This window comes from Lonchura striata, chromosome W, assembly GCF_050655825.1.
Source record: "Lonchura striata isolate lonStrDom1 chromosome W, ASM5065582v1, whole genome shotgun sequence".
In the NCBI taxonomy this organism is placed as follows: Eukaryota; Metazoa; Chordata; class Aves; order Passeriformes; family Estrildidae; genus Lonchura; species Lonchura striata.
The window spans coordinates 41,637,470-41,654,346 of NC_140743.1; the positions used below are offsets into that span (position 1 = coordinate 41,637,470).

The following is a 16,877-nucleotide window of genomic DNA, read 5'->3' on the forward strand; positions in this document are numbered from 1 at the left end:
TTGGAGGAGAATCTTTACCACCACACGAGACCCCTGAACCATCTCGGTGTAGATGTTGTCTTGCACCCCCGCTGCAGCAATCTGAAGGACAGGGGCACCACTACAAACCTCGTAACTTTTTCTCTCTTCACTCTACTTCTGTCTTTTCTCAGCTGAATCAGGTCTCTTGACTTTGCTCTGGCATCCTCCCAAAATACAGTCTCTCTTGGAGGAGAAGATTGGTTCAGTTTGTGGCTAACATGGAAAAGTCCAGCCAACAGTCACTCCTTGTCCCCCTCCCATCTAGAATTTCTTCTTTTAACATCCCAGGGTCCAAGGTGTCCCTCTTACTCTCTTTTAAACTGAGGAGGGGAAAAAGAAATTCATAAAGCTTTTATTTCTCAAGGAAGGGTTAAAAGTCCGAACTCCCAAGGGATGGCTTGATGCCCAGACTCTGGCAACTTCCCTACGACTCGGCATCTTGCGTCCCCCCCTCCTCCTTCCCCGCAGTGTATTCTTGACAAACGGCCGCTGTCTCTTTCTCTCTCTCTCTCAGGAGAGAAACTCTGGGGGGGGGGGGGAATGGAGACATCTAAGATTTCTTCCACCCTTCCATCTGCAGGGGCCAGCTCGGTTCTAGTCCCTCCACCCTTGGGCCTACCTCAGTCAGGGCATGGGCCTTCCCCTCCCCGACCCAGCCACGTCTGGGCAGGGGAGAGCCCGCACTGCACGCTGACCGGAAGCAAAAAGAGCGAGTTCTCCTGGGAATTCTGCTTTTAACTCGTCTGTGTTCTCATAGGCGTGCCCACCTTCAATTGGTTAATATCCAAATTGACCTCTTCCTTCCGGAAAAAATTCGTTTTCCGTGTCAAACCACGACAATTGCCCTCCGTGCCACCTCTTTGATGTCGCTGAGCATGTGACGTGGGAGCCTCAGTGCCTGTTGAGTTGGATCATCCTCAGGAGGATCACCAGCAAGCTGCACCATGGTGACATTCGCATTTGGCCCGCCCTGGCATCTGGCTCTCAGCTCCTCCTGGATCTCCTCCACGCCTTCTACCACACGACAGCTTGGGTGTCTGTAAGAACTGATGTTGCAAGATATTTAAGATCATATGGTGTTAAATCATACATGCCAAAAATACTTTTTAACATCTGCTTAAAATATGGTGATGACAACCCATTGTCCCGAATGGCCTTAGCTAAATCTTTGATTGCTCCATGATCCAGGCATTCCCATCTCAGGTTTTGGCCCTGAGCGTCATAGTTCACTGGCATCATTATGTTTCCCGAGCCCTGTAATAAACCTTTCTCCTTCTCCAACTCTGCTTGAATGTCCTGCCAGTCCACTTTTGCACTCTGCAAAACTGTAAATTCAGTGGGTACTTGCCTGTAGAGTGGAGTCATCTGTTGTGGCTGCAGCTCTGGTGCAGCAGCACTCACCGATATCAACGGCATCTGCGGCATCTGCGAAGATGAAGGCTGGGAGTCTCTGGAGAAAAGTGAAGCATCTGCTGTGGAGGAGAACACATTAATTCCTTGCATTATTTGGAAAATTTTTGGAAGATGAACCAACAATTCTGGCTGTGACTCCAAGGCTGTGCTTAAATATCGTAAAAGAAATTCAACAACCCCCTTTGATATTAAAATTGACTGTCCCTGCCCCAAAATTTTGGCAGACCTTGATTTTGGAATTGTCCAAGCTGGGACACCCTCCGAAGCAGTGATGCATATCCTTTCATCCTGTTGCTGCGCCCCAGCAGAAGTGTCCTGAGTCCCGCACTGTTCTGGTGTCAGTGGAGGTTCCTGCTGCCGTGCAGATGTGACCTTTTTCACCCTGGATTTTTTCTTATAAAAAACTGGAAAAAAGCCCTGTAATGTTACAGTCCCACCACTGGGTGGCGCAGTGCCTTGACAGGACAAGTTCTGTGAAGCCTGTTGCAATGTTGTGGTTCCGCCACTAGATGGCGCTGCCGCATGACCAACTGAGGCCGGACTTCCACTCTGCTCATCAATCTGCATTTCTGACAAGCATTTTAGCATTTCTTCTGACAACTGGTTTACAATTGCAAATCCCGCACTAATTCCAGATAAACCTTTGAGCATTTCTCCTAATAACTGATTCACATTTGCAATCCCTGCAGTCGGTGAAACTGACTCTTGTTGCAATAACTGTACACCCACTGCTGCCGATCAAACTGACTTGGAAATCACCAGACCCCATATGGGTCGAGCAGTGGCCCCTGTCAAAGCCTCGAATGGCAGCCTTGCTGGAACTGGTCGACCGCGAGCTACAAAAGGGTCACATAGAACCCTCCACCAGCCCGTGGAACACCCCCGTATTTGTAATCCCCAAGAGATCTGAAGAAGGTTATCGTCGCATCCACGACCTGAGGGAGGTGAACAAGACAATCCAACCCATGGGTCCAGTTCAGACACTGCTGCCCACAAACTCAGCCATCCCCAAAGGGCAGCCATGTGCAGTGCTGGACATCAAAGACTGTTTCTTTTTGATACCCCTGCATGCTGAGGACAAAGAACGATTCGCCTTTTCCGTCGTGTTCCCAAACGACGAGCAACTTAACCTCCGCTTCCAATGGAAGGTGCTACCGCAAGGTCTTGTGGACAGCCCGACCATATGCCAAATCACCGTGGACAGGGCACTGATGCCAGTCCGACACTCCTACCCCGCTGCAACCATCATTCAATGCATGGACGACATCCTCGTCCCCGCACCATCAGCAAGCCAAGTGGATCATTTAGTGTCCACAATCACGGAAACTCTCCAGGCCAACGGCTTTGAGATTGCGAACACGAAGATCAAGAGAGGACCATGCGTGACCTTCCTGGGAGTGGGGATCACAAATTCCTACGTGACCCCCCCCCCCGAGGTGAGGGTCTGCCGAGACATCAAGACGCTCCATGACATGCAGCGCCTTGTGGGATCTCTGCAGTGGCTCCGCAACGTCGTCCTAATTCCTCCAGAGGTCATGGACCCCGTATATGACCTCCTGAAAGGAAAGCACCCCTGGGGCCCCAAGGAGCTGACGCCGCAAGCAGCGAACTCCCTCAACCTCAACTTCATTGAACGTCAGATGTCCACTGGCACACTTGCCAGGTGGAACCCAAGCGTACCGCTAGATTTATACATCCACTTCACGCAGAAGGGAGGAGTGGGAGCACTGGCCCAACGACCTTCTGAAAAGTCCCAGCCGATCCAATGGGTGTCCTTGGTAGACCAACTCGTGCATTTTCCCCAGGAGTTGAATGCGTTGCTAACCTCATCATGAAAGGCAGGAAACTCACCCTGAAACACCTGGGAACCGAGCCGGCAAGAATCCACCTTCCCTTCCGCAAGAGACAGACCATGGAGTCAACCGCGATATCAGAGCACCTGGCCCTAGCTCTCACTGGCTTCGGAGGAGAAATCTCCTACACCACCAGAACACCTTGGACTCAGCTACTGACTATTGTCGACATAGACATGCCACCAAAGGTCATGGATTGACCGCAGGCAGGACCGACGGTCTTTATAGACGCTTCCTCCACGACCTCCACCGCAGCAGTGGTGTGGCAGGCAGGAGAAATATGGCATTGCGTCAAAACATGTGACCCCACACTGTCAGTGCAACAACTGGAAGCAGCAGCAGTGGTCTTGGCGTGCAGACTCTTCCAAGATGAACACCTCAGCATTGTGACAGACTCTATATTCGTGGCAAGGCTTTGCCTGGCCATGTCAGGACCAGGTGTGTCAACATCTACAGCAGCCTCAATGCTTGAAGAGGCGCTCTCCTCGTGACGGGGCACCATGTCTGTCATTCACATCAACAGCCACAACCCAGTCAAAGGCTTCTTCCAGACTGGCAATGACAAAGCAGATGCCGCAGTGAAGGGAGTGTGGACGTTGCAGGAAGCTCGTCAACTGCACGAGTCACTCCACATCGGAGCCAAAGCACTGGCGAAAAGATGCGGGATCATGACAGCAGATGCAAGACACGTAGTGGCCACTTGCCCTCACTGCCAGAAGTCACCCCTATGGACCGGTGGGGTCAACCCGAGAGGTCTCAAAGCCTCAGAAATCTGGCAGTCAGACTTCACTTTCTGCGAACTGCTGAAGCCCCGAGCATGGCTTGCAGTGACAGTGGACACTTACAGCAGAGTGATCGTGGCAACACAGCACCTCACATCCAACTCTAAGGCCACAATTCAGCACTGACTGACAGTTATGGCATGGCTTGGTATCCCCAATAAAATTAAAACTGACAATGCTTCCAATTTTATCTCCAAATCAGTGCAGGAATTTGCCTTGGTATGGGGCATCACCTTAGTACAGAGGATCCCATATAACAGCACCGGACGGGCCATTGTTGAGCGAGCAAATCAGACCCTGAAAGCCAAGTTAGAAGTATTGACAAAGGCAGAGGGCTTTGCCAATTCCATTCCCTCAGGAGACCAAGCGCGTATGCTAACAACTGCGTTGCTAGCACTGAACCAATTCCCTAGGGGAGATGAGACAAACAGTCGAGTTCGAAAGCGTTGGGTCACCCGGACACTAGAGGAGGGCCCGCAGGTCATGATCAAAAATGAGCTAGGCGAATGGGAACGGGGCTGGAGACTGGTGCTTACGGGACGAGGGTACGCGGCAGTTAAAAAAGAGGACAGAATCAGGTGGTGTCCACTCAGGTCAATCAAACCTGACCTTCAGAATGAGACTAATGAAAAACTGTGAGTTTCTGTTTGCAGGACATGTTAGTGGACCATCCCCATGATACGTACACCCCTGTTCCAGAGGGAGATGACAGACCACCAAGCCGCCAGACAAAACCCAAGAGTCCCACACCGATGAGACCCAGACATACACAGTGTCTTTGTGCAATTTTGCTGTTGGGGCTTGTGGCCAGGGGGCGAGTCGACCCAGGCCATTACCCTCATCAGCCATTCAGGTGGGTCATGCAACATCTTTCAAGTGACAAGGTGTTCAAAGAAGTCACCACAGCGAACACCCCATCCTTCGTGTTCCACATAGCCGATCTGTTTCCAGGACAACCAAAACTACGGCCCATTAAACCCACATATCATACTCATGTACATATCTTACTGGTGCCCAGCATCCAACCCAGGGAAAAGGTACTGTGACTACCCGGGGTGGGGACATTGCAGATATTGAGGCTGCGAAACCATTGTTACAGATGCCAGACCATGGGGAGATGGGTGGCAACCGCAGGAGCCCAACAAATTTTTACAGTTCACCTGGGTACCCATCGGCTGTGGAAACCACAATGCACAGCCTAGATATCGGGGATGCACAAGTTATAACATGACCGTTTTACAGCCAGATCACCCTAGTTGGGCCACAGGTAGAACGTGGACAGTGGTCCTCAAAGGGCCAAGAAGGTGGGTGAACGTTCGAATTATCAGCCTCCAACCACCAGCACCTCGACCAGTAGGACCAAATAAAGTTATTAAGGACGTGCTAAAAGGGAAAAACACAACCCACCCCAAAACCTTGCCCTCAAAGGTCACCAATACCCCGACCAGCCATGCAGATGCCTTCCAGATAGGCTGCGTAGCCGAGTCAGACTCAAACCCAATCTTTCGCATGGTAGAAGCTACCTTTCTAACCTTGAATGTATCCAACGCGAACCTAACTAATTCCTGCTGGCTTTGCTATGATGTTAAACCTCCTTTCTATGAAGGGATTGCTTTAAACACCCCCTTCAGTTACTCCACAGCCGATGCCCCCCACCAGTGCAGGTGGGAAACTCCCCACAGAGGAATCAACCTGAGTCAAATCACAGGCCAGGGCAAATGTTTTGGCAATGCAACTTTAGCAAAATGGAAAGGCAACTTCTGCACTAAAGTTGTCAAGCCCATCAGAAAAATCGGTAAATGTGTGGTCCCATCCGCGTCTGGGATTTGGGTTTGCCAGCGATCCGGAGTGAGTCCTTGTATGTTCCTTGCCAAATTTAATTACTCTAACGACTTCTGTGTCCAAGTTCTAATTGTTCCTAGGATCCTGTACCACTCAGATGAAGAGGTATACCACCTTTTCGAGGAACCCGGCAGACTCCACAAAAGAGAAATAATCACAGGTATAACTATCTCAATGCTGCTCGACCTGGGAGCAGCTGGCACAGCCATGGGTGTCTCAGCCATCGCGACCCAACAACAAGGACTCTCTCAGCTGCAAATGACCATTGATGAAGACCAGCAGAGGATCGAGAAATCCATCTCCTATCTAGAGAAGTCAGTCTCCTCGCTTTTGGAAGTGGTCTTGCAGAATAGGCGAGGACTGGACCTCTTGTTCATGCAACAAGGACTGTGTGCCGCCTTGAAAGAGGAATACTGCTTTTATGCAGATCATACGGGAGTCGTTAAAGACTCCATGGCAGAACTCTGAGATAGACTGCCTCAGAGAAAGAAAGACAGGGAAACCCAACAGAGCTGGTTCGAATCCTGGTTCAATCAATCACCTTGGCTCACCACTTTAATTTCCACCCTCATAGGTGCACTGGCAATACTGCTTTTAGCTATTACCTTAGGACCATGCCTGCTGAACAAGCTAGCCTCATTTGTTCAGACCCGTCTGGAACGGGCCAACATTCTGTTTATAGGCCAGCAACAAATGTTGTACACCAAAAACTGCGAACACTGCCAGTTGCAGAAGCCTTCTAAACTCGCCTTGTGAGAGTTACTCAGGTTTACCAAACCCCTTTTCCCTTACCAAGTCACAAGTTTGTACCTCACTTCAGTGCTTATATCTACGACTACCTCAATTTATTTATGAAAGGGGGGGGGTAGATGTAGCAGATAGGGACAGGCGAATGGAAGATCTCAGGATGTGACGGAAAGCAAAAACCCTTTCCCCCTCACCCTGCAACATGCTATCTATTACCCCCAAGACATGTAACCACACCTAACCCAGTAGTTTTCCACTCCTTACTAATCCCAGAAGACTCTACCTTCTTCCTCTGACGTAGCAAAGTCCCCCTAGACTATTTAACCCCATGAGATAAGATAATAAATGCCATTTGACCATCCACCACATTGGTGTGTGTGCGTGTCGGTGGTCCAAGTGGCCTGGGCGAGGCCGGGCTGCCATGCTGTTCCTTGCAACCAGGTCGCCTTGCCTTCCCCTGAAGGCAACACCTCCACAGCAGATGCTTCACTTTTCTCCAGTGACCCCCAGCTTTCATCTTCGCAGACGCCACAGACGCTGTTGGTATCAGTGAGTGCTGCTGCACCAGAGCTGCAGCCACAACAGATGACCCCACTCTACAGGCAAGTACCCACTGAATTTACAGCTTTGCAGAGCGCAAAAGTGGACTGGCAGGACATTCGAGCAGAGTTGGAGAAGGAGAAAGGTTTATTACAGGGCTCAGGAAACATAATGATGCCAGTGAACTATGATGCTCAGGGCCAAAACCTGAGATGGGAATGCCTGGATCATGGAGCAATCAAAGATTTAGCTAAGGCCATTCGGGACAATGGGTTGTCATCACCATATTTTAAGCAGATGTTAAAAAGTATTTTTGGCATGTATGATTTAACACCATATGATCTTAAATATCTTGCAACATCACTTCTTACAGACACCCAAGCTCTCGTATGGCAGAAAGCGTGGAGGAGATCCCTGGAGTAGCTGAGAGCCAGATGCCAGGGCGGGCCAAATGCAAACCTCACCACGGTGCAGATTGCCGTTGATCCTCCTGAGGACGACAACACAGCAGGCAGTGAGGCTCCCATGTCACATGCTCAGCGACATCAAAGAGGCACCACGGAGGGCAATTCTTCAAATTGCTCTGGCGGGGGTGCAGGACAACATCTACACCGAGATCAAACAGGGTCCTTCGGAGCCATTTTCTTTGTTTGTGGATCATCTTTCCCAGGCAGTGGAGCGACAGGTGGCCGAGGAGGGAGCGAAACCACATCTGATCAAAAGCCTCGCGTTCTCCAATGCCAATCCGGAATGCAGACGGATCATCAGCATGATGCCACACCAGGCCACCTTGGCAGACATGATCGAGGCGTGCAGCAAAGTGGGGACACCACAACATGTTGCTTCCATCATGGAGGAACACTTGGGGGATCGAATTGAAAAGCGTGTTAAGGAAGTTCTTGCAAATTATACAAATGGCAACTCCAATGCAGAGATGTGGTGCTTTGGGTGTGGGGCACAAGGACATATTAAAAGGAACTGCCCACAACTTGCAAAGCCAAACAAGCCACCAGACCTTTGTCCTCGATGCAGGAAAGGGAGACATCTCACAAGTGAGTGTCACTCACAGACAAATGTGGATGGAAAACCCCTTCCGATTCCGGGAAATGGGAAAAGGAGCACGAATCAACGCCAGTGCTCTCCAACACAAATCCTGGCAGTGACACAGAACCAACAGGAGCAATCCTCGGGAAGCAACAAACAGAACCCCTCGTCAGAGCAATGTCCAAAATTCCCAGCGACCCAGACTTGGTACCACCTGGATTCCAATGCATCTTGGCAACCTCTCAATTGACATGTCTTTTGGACAATAGCCATGCAGTGATACCCACAGGTGTCACAGGGGCTTCTTGGAAAAGGCAAGATTTTTTAATAATGGCCAGGGACAGAAGCAGCATCCTTGGACTTGTTGTTTATCCATCTTTGATTTCAGTGAACCATAATGAGGAGCTGATGGTCATGGCAAAAGCTTTGCGACCACCTCTGACAATTCCACAAAACACACCGATTGCTCGAGCTATGGCTTTGCCATCTCACCTAGAAAAACAAATCATGCCGGTGTTCAACAAACGGGACTCTTTTCCTGGTGATCAAGCAGAGGTGCATGCATCTTGGGTGAAACATTTGAGCCGAGATCAGCCCATTGTTACCTGTCAGTTGACTTGTAACGAAAAGACAATTGCTATCACAGGGATGCTCGACACAGGAGCAGATGTTACAGTTATTTCATACATTTTTTGGCCTCGGGAATGGGACTTGGTTGCGCCTTTGGGTTCTCTCACGGGCATAGGGGGGAGTTCCCTATACATGCAGAGTGAGAATGCAGTTGTTGTCACAGGTCTGGGAAAAAAGACAGCAGTTATCCATCCTTTCATCGTGCAAAAGCCCATCACAGTATGGGAAACTGACCTTTTGGCACAATGGGGACTGAAATTAGAATTGGATTTTTAACAGGGGTCACTGTGGCACTCGCCACTCTGAAGTTGACCTGGAAAACAAATGATCCTGTTTGGGTGGATCAGTGGCCCCTGGAGCGGAAGAAATTGAGTGCATTGAAAAAGTTGGTCCAGGAACAGCTGCAGAAGGGACACATCAAACCAACAGACAGCCCATGGAATTCCCCAGTGTTCATCATTTGCAAGAAAACTTCAGGATCTTGGAGACTGCTTCATGATCTCAGGAAAATCAACAAGGTCATCGAGGACATGGGGCCACTGCAGCTTGGGCTTCCATCTCTCTCGATGATCCCGAGGGACTGGTCACTTGTGATCATTGATCTCAAGGACTGTTTTTGCAGCATTCCGCTTCATCCAGATGATGCTCCACGCTTTACATTTTTTGTCCCAAGCATCAACAGAGAAGAACCTCTGCAAAGGTACCATTGGACAGTTCTTCCACAGGGACTCAAAAATTCTCCAACTATTTGTCAATGGTATGTGGCCAAGCTTTGCATCCAGCACGAGAAAAACATCCAAAACCAAAAATTATCCATTATATGGATGATTTGCTCATTGCCGCACCAACAAAACAGGAGGTGCAAGAGGTTCGTGACTGTGTGATTGCGCAGGTGCAAAAAGCAGGACTGGAAATCAGTACACCAAAAAAATAAGAAATTGCACCTTGGAAATACCTGGGATGGAAGATCACAAAACAAACAATAAGGCCACAGAAACTGGAAATCAACACAAAGGTCGCCAATCTGCAGGACTTGCAACAGCTTTTCAGGGAGATCAACTGGATGAGACCGATCCTGGGAATCACCAATGATGACATCTCATCATTGCTCGATCTTTTGAGAGGGGACAACAAAATTAAATATCCCAGAACTCTGACGCCTGAAGCAAAAAGAGATCTTGAAAAGATCACAGACATGATTCAGCAGAGACAAGCACATCCATTGTGAAAACCCCAGCCTTGCTCTGGGGTCTCATATGGTGGTGAAATTCCTCCTCCAACCCGTGCTTCCAAAGAAAAACTCTGCAGGCTTTAGCTGTTCGGTCTCAAGGCAGTTTGTTGTTAGTTATCTAAAAGATTGTCTTCTCGGGCTGCGGCTGCTTGGTCAGTGGCCTGGGTAGAGGCACACACACACCCTGACATCCTCTCTGTCTTTTGTCTTCTTCGTCTCTCCCTCCGCCCAGGGCTGTTGCTATCTTTTATATTATATATTACGTATTACATGTTTATAGTTTTCCCCCAATACCTACTACCATTATTACAAAGTGCTTTTCTACTCTAAACCAATCTGTGAGTGCCAACATCACCAAGAACATGGAGAAAAGGAAAAGGAAGGATGAAGAACAGTATCAGCCCACTTTCCTCCATCTTAGAACTTCTGACCCCCATGTACAAAGTAAAAACCCCCCTGTACAGGTGCTAAAACCCCCCTGTACAGCACTAAAAAAATTTCCCCTCTACTTTGTAATTACTTTTACTATACTATCTAACCCTTTGTGACTGCTTGTTCCACCTCCAAAGTTGGTAATTCATTCCATGGCTCAAACTCAAAATCACATCTGTTTTTCAGCTGCCTGCCAGGGTCTAAAATGCTTCTGACCAAGGCCTGGAACCTCTAAAAATGTCTGAGAGACATTTTGAGTTCCCACAATCGATTTGTAGAATCATTGCCTTTTCATTTAGTAGTGTTAGGGGAAACAGCACAGTTATATGGGTTGATTTTTCAGTGGGATTTGTCTCAAATGGACCCTCTTTTGTTGATAGAGTGGGTTTTTTAGCTTACAGGCCCTCAAAATCAATTCTCACAGATTTAGAAATTATAGCACAAATTATTATTAAGGCGAGAACCAGGTTGCTGACAATGTCACGCAGAGATTTCTCAGTTATTCATGTACATTTGAAGAAAGTGTATTTTGAATGAGCGATGCAGAAATCACAGGATTTTGCAATTGCTTTTTTAGGATATCCAGGAGTTTGTACAGTTCATTTTCCAGCTCACAGGATGCTAAATGAAAAAGTAAGTTTCAGGGAAAAACCAAAAATAAGCCAGGAACCAGTGGAAGGGGTGACAGTGTTCACTGATGGCTCGGGAAAAACTCACAAATCAGTAGTTACATGGCAAAATCCAAAAACAGGGGAGTGGGAATCAGACATTAAAATGGTACAGGGTTCACCACAAATTGTGGAATTGGCAGCAGTGGTCAAGGTTTTTCAATTGTTTCAGGAACCTCTCAATCTGATCACAGATTCAGCATATGTTGCAAATGTGGTCAAACGATTAGAGGGATCACTTTGGAAATACACTGACAATGAAATTTTATATTCATATTTATCATGCATGAGAACAATCCTAGAAAGTAGAGAACACAAATATTTGGTTGCACATACCAGGGCACATTCATCACTCCCAGAATTCTTAGCAGAAGGAAATGCTCACGCAGATAGACTCACAATGACCATATCACAGACATTGCCAGATATTTTTGAGCAGGCAAAATTGAGCCATGCATTTTTCCATCAGAATGCACAGGCATTGATGGAGTCCTTTCACCTCTCTAAAAGTCAGGCAAAGGAGATCATCAGTGCTTGTCCAGACTGTCAGCTTGTGCAGCCTCCTGCATCTACAGGAGCTGTCAATCCAAGGGGATTGCGGAGTCTTCAGCTGTGGCAAGCTGACGTCACAAAATACCCGTCCTTTGGGAGGCTCAAAAATATCAATGTTTCAGCTGACACATTTTCAGGAGTGATTTTTGCATCATTACATACAGGGGAGACCGCAGAACATGCCTGCAGACACTTTCTACAAGCATTTGCATCACTCGGGGTGCCACAAGAAATAAAGACAGATAACGGTCCAATTTATACAGGCAAGGTGCTTGACAAATTTCTGAAAAAATGGGGAGTGAAGCACATTTTTGGTATTCCTTATTCTCCCTCAGGTCAAGCAATCATTGAAAGAACACATCACACCCTGAAATCCCTTTTGGATAAACAGAAAAGAGGAGAGGCAGGCTCAACACCTTATATGTGGCTGAACAAAGCTCTGTATGTGTTGAATTTTTTAAATGGTTCTTTCTCAGAGCCCACGCCATCAATTGTCAGGCATTTTACAAACAGTGCACAAGCAAAGCTAAGGGAAAATCCTTTAGTTTTGATCAAAAACCCAGAGTCAGGACAAATTGAAGGTCCATTTACATTAATAACTTGGGGCAAGGGTTTCACTTGTGTTTCCACAGAGCGAGGACCAAAGTGGGTGTCGGCGAGGCACGTGAAACCTTATTGGGTGCAGACGCAGGTGGACGCGGACCTGAGAAGCAGAGAAACGAGCACACAGACGGAGGCAGACAACGACGCTGCAGACGTCTCGTCGGATGATTGATTACCCAGAGACTTGGGTTTTTTTTCAGGGAAATCAAGTGTTGTTTGGGTGTTGCTGTATTGCAGGGTTATTCACAGAGGTTGGGGACATGGACATGGAGTTTAGACAGGCAGTGTTCATGTATTTCCTTCTCTTGCCTGTTGCCTTGGGCAATGGGACAGATTTTCCCATGAAACAACCGAGGGAAAATGTGTGGGAAACTTTGGCAAAGGCAGCGGGTCTGGACAGTATTTGTCTGACTCATTCAAAACCAGGGAAACTATTTTCAACATGTTTGGTAGGTGTGCCAGTGAAGGAATGGCCAATTCCAAAAAATATCCCTCCAAAGTTTTTAAAAACTTTTTCGGATCCTATGGAAGGATGGCATGTTTGGACACAGTTCCTTCCTGTGCCTCACCTGGAACCTCCAGAGTTAGACATTTTTGGGTCAACAAAAATGAAATACTGCATCAAATTTAATCCATCAGGAGTGGCAAAGACAGATAATCATACAATAGATGTCACTCCAAATCAGCCTTTTTATAGAAATGTGTCATCCTGTTGCAATTACACCAAGGTGATGAGCAAATCATCCCTTCAACACCCAGCCACTTTACTGAAGGGAGTGTTTTTGATTTGCGGGGACAGAATTTGACCTGCTATCCCTGAAAAAGTCAAGGGCGGTCCATGCAGCGTTGGGGAACTCTCATTGATAACACCTGATTTGAAAACTTTAAAGGAACAGACACACAGGAAAGAAAAAAGATCCCTTGATCAATATAGTCCGAATTGTGATGATGATGTTTATACCTGGGACAAGGCTCGGAGAATTGCAGTAGCAATTTTCTCACCCCAAACAGCATCAGGGGTGGCCTTGACACAATTGGACCACATAGCTTGCTGGTTGAGCAAACACAGTCGCGCAATTTTGTCTGCACTGAGTGACATGTTAACAGATATCAGCAGTGCAAGACAAGCAGTGCTTCAAAACAGGGCAGCAATTGATTATTTGCTGCTGTCACATGGGCACGGATGTGAAGAATTTGAGGGGATGTGCTGCATGAACTTGTCTGATCATTCAAAATCCATTCATGAAAATATACAACAGATACAAAGTAGTATCATCAAGTTCAAACAGGTAACAGGATCCTGGTGGGATGATTTCTTTAACCTTTTTGATCTCTCACCATTGTGGAAAGAAATTTTAAAAATAGCATTTTATATTCTTATAGGGCTTGTAGTTCTTCTGCTTGTTATGCCATGCATTTTCATGTGCATTCAAAGGGCTTTGAACAAAGTGGCAAAGCAGGTGTTTTTGGTTCAAACAGGAAGGGGAGATGTGGGAACTCAAAATGTCTCTCAGACATTTTTAGAGGTTCCAGGCCTTGGTCAGAGGCATTCTAGACCCTGGCAGACAGCTGAAAAACAGCTGTGATTTTGAGTTTGAGCCATGGAATGAATTACCAACTTTGAAGGTGGAACAAGCAGTCACAAAGGGTTAGATAGCATAGTAAAAGTAGTTACAAAGTAGAGGGGAAATTTTTTTAGTATTGTACAGGGCGGTTTTAGCACCTGTACAGGGGGGTTGTTATTTTGTATATGGGGGTCAGAAGTTCTAAGATGGAGGAAAGTGGGCTGATTCTGTTCTTCCTCCTTCTTCTTCCTTACCTCCATGTTCTTGGTGATGTTGGCATTCACAGATTGGTTTAGAGTAGAAAAGCACTTGGTAATAATGGTAGTAGGTATTGGGGAATAATTGTAACCATGTTATACGTAATATATAATATAAAAGATAGCAGAAGCCCTGGGCGGGGAGAGAGAAGAAGAAGACACCGGACAGTTAGGGTGTCAGGAGTGTGTGTGTCACTGCCTGGGCTGCTGATTAAACAGCCAAAGCCCGCGAACACAATCTTTTAGACAACTAGCGATAAATTGCCTTGAGACAGAACAGCAAAAGGCTGCGGAGATTTTCTTTGGAAGCACGGGTTGGAGGAGAGACTCTACCACCACGCGAGACCCCAAACCAAACCCGGGGCTCTCACAGCTGCCAGACCTTATTAGTTGTACATTTTACATTTTTATTTTTCTCTCCCCCCCACCATGATTCCCACCCTCCCCCTTATTTGTTAAGAGAGAGGCATTGTCCCATGTGGATCCCGCTATATATCTTTGCACGTAGTTGTTTTAGCAGCAGGCATGCGCTTTGCACTCAGTTTTTTTGTTTGTTGATCTGTCTCTGGTTCTGGTTTTGAGTACAGTTTCTGGCAAAGTGTCCTGGTTCCTGCAACACTGGCAGATGATGTGCTGCAGCTGTTATGATGACATTGGTTGCCTCCTTGGACTTGGTGCAGCAGTGGCAACAGGCTGTAGTTCTGTAGATGTTGTATGACTGTCAGGGGTATTGAGCAGCTCTGCTCTCCTGGCACAGGCATCAATCATCTGAGCGAGACTAGGTGATGGGTCGAGAGGAAGACTGAGAATAATTATACGACAGGTCTCATTTGCATTCCTCTGAGCCATTTCTTTAATCAACTCTGTTTGTTCCCTGGGGTCTTGCACCTGTCTTTCAACTTGGGTTCTCAAACGATCCACAAACTGTAAAAAACTCTTGGAAGGAAACTGTTTAATGTTAATATAGCTGCCCTTAGCCTCAGTTACTGGTAATTGATACAGTGTTTTTTCTGCATCATTACAGATTTTTTCAAAAACTGACCTAGATAACAGTCTGGTTTGTTTTTCTGGGCATTGTATGTCTCCTGTACCACATAAATGATGCATTGTAATAGGATTGCCATCACTGTCAATGGCCTCACTGGGTGTTTGTTGTATTTCTTGTAAAACTACTGTCAAAGCTAACTTCCACTTATTTTCCCATATCTCATATTCAGAAGGTTTTAGTAAACATTTAAATAAATCAGTGATATCTTTAGGTACCATTTCATTTGAATTAAACATTGCCCTTATCATCCCTTTTAACATTTTACTGGACCTCCCAAATTCTCTCTGTATTTTACAGATCTCTGTCTTGTCTCTATATGGTAGTGGTTGGTATGTTCTGGTACCAGTTCTCCTTCCTAAATAAACAACTGGTGCTATAGATGGTATAGATTCATTGACAGAGGCAGGGTTGAGTCCCCCAGCTACCCCCCGAGTCCCAGTGAGAGACAGGTCACCCCCCCCTCTCCCGGGCTGTCGGTGCCGTGGTGGAAACTCCGGCCCCGCCCACGCTGTGAACTGCTCGTCTGCCCTGACCTCTCCCCACCACGCTGTCCTCAGCGCTGGGACTCAGAGCTGTGCAGGGGCCGGCCCCGCCCCTGTTCCCCTTTCTGGGGGGCAACGCGGGGGCTGGCTCTGATAAGGAGGGTGTGGGGGAGCTGTGGGAGGCCCGAAGGGATTGGAGAAGGGGTGGGTGGGTGGGGACAGGAAAGGATTGTGAAGGGGAGGGGGAATGGGTCGGAGCACATGGTCGCCACCATTCTAGTCCCGCGTGTGTTTCAGAGACGGTGTAGTGCTCTGTGAAGAGAACTCCAGACTATATTTCTCAGAGGAACCAGGTGTTAGAAGAGGATACAGGGTGGGTGAAGTGATATCAAGGCTGGGATATTGAGGAGGTGGGTAGGTGGGTGAAAATTAGTTATTCAGACTGTTAGTCTGTGTTTGTATGCTCTTTTCTGCTTCTAAAATCTTTTTTCGGGCTTGTAAAAATATCGGAATAAACTGAGAAGCTTTATGTTCACCATTTTCAACTTTTAAAGTTAATATCTGTCCAATTTGGTCCCAAAAAGAAAGCAAATTCATTTTGTGCACAGTAATGTGAGGAACTGCATTGACTTGTTTGTTCATCAAAAGTATGAAATTAGGATAAAAGGGGGGGGAAGTCGGGACATGGAATTTGCAGGCTTGACTGGTAACCACAAACAAAGATTGTGAAAGATTTTGCAGGACTGGCTGGAACTGATAACCACAGTGGAAAACCATTGTTGCTGAAAACTGATAACCACAGTGGAAGGAGACACACCACCCCACTTGTGAAACCCATTGTTCCTGGGACTGATAACCACGGTAGAACGAGACTCATCACCCCCACTTATGCAAGATAAAAAGGGACTGAAGAGAAGGAAAGGGTGTCGGCTTTTGGTGGAGCCAGGCTCCCAGCTGAACCCAGCGCTGTTTTGCTTGCTATCACTTGCTCTTATTAATAAAATTATTAATTGATCTTAAAAGGCTGAATCAAATTATTCACCTCAATTTATAACAAATTTGGTGCCGTGACTTGGATCGAAACACCCGGAGAGCAGGTCTCCTGAGGAGGCGCCCCATTGCCTTTGCTTAAACAGTGGCCTTACGGGGACACTCCTCCCCGGACTC

At 47.2% G+C, this 16,877-nt stretch overlaps 2 pseudogenes; one reads left to right on the top strand and one right to left on the bottom strand.

Moving 5' to 3' along the window:
• Nucleotides 1-12,618: 12,618 nt before the first annotated feature.
• On the top strand, nucleotides 12,619-14,011 carry LOC146763204 (uncharacterized; annotated as a pseudogene).
• An 811-nt stretch (nucleotides 14,012-14,822) lies between these two features.
• On the bottom strand, nucleotides 14,823-16,136 carry LOC146763205 (uncharacterized; annotated as a pseudogene).
• Between the last annotated feature and the right edge of the window lie 741 nt (nucleotides 16,137-16,877).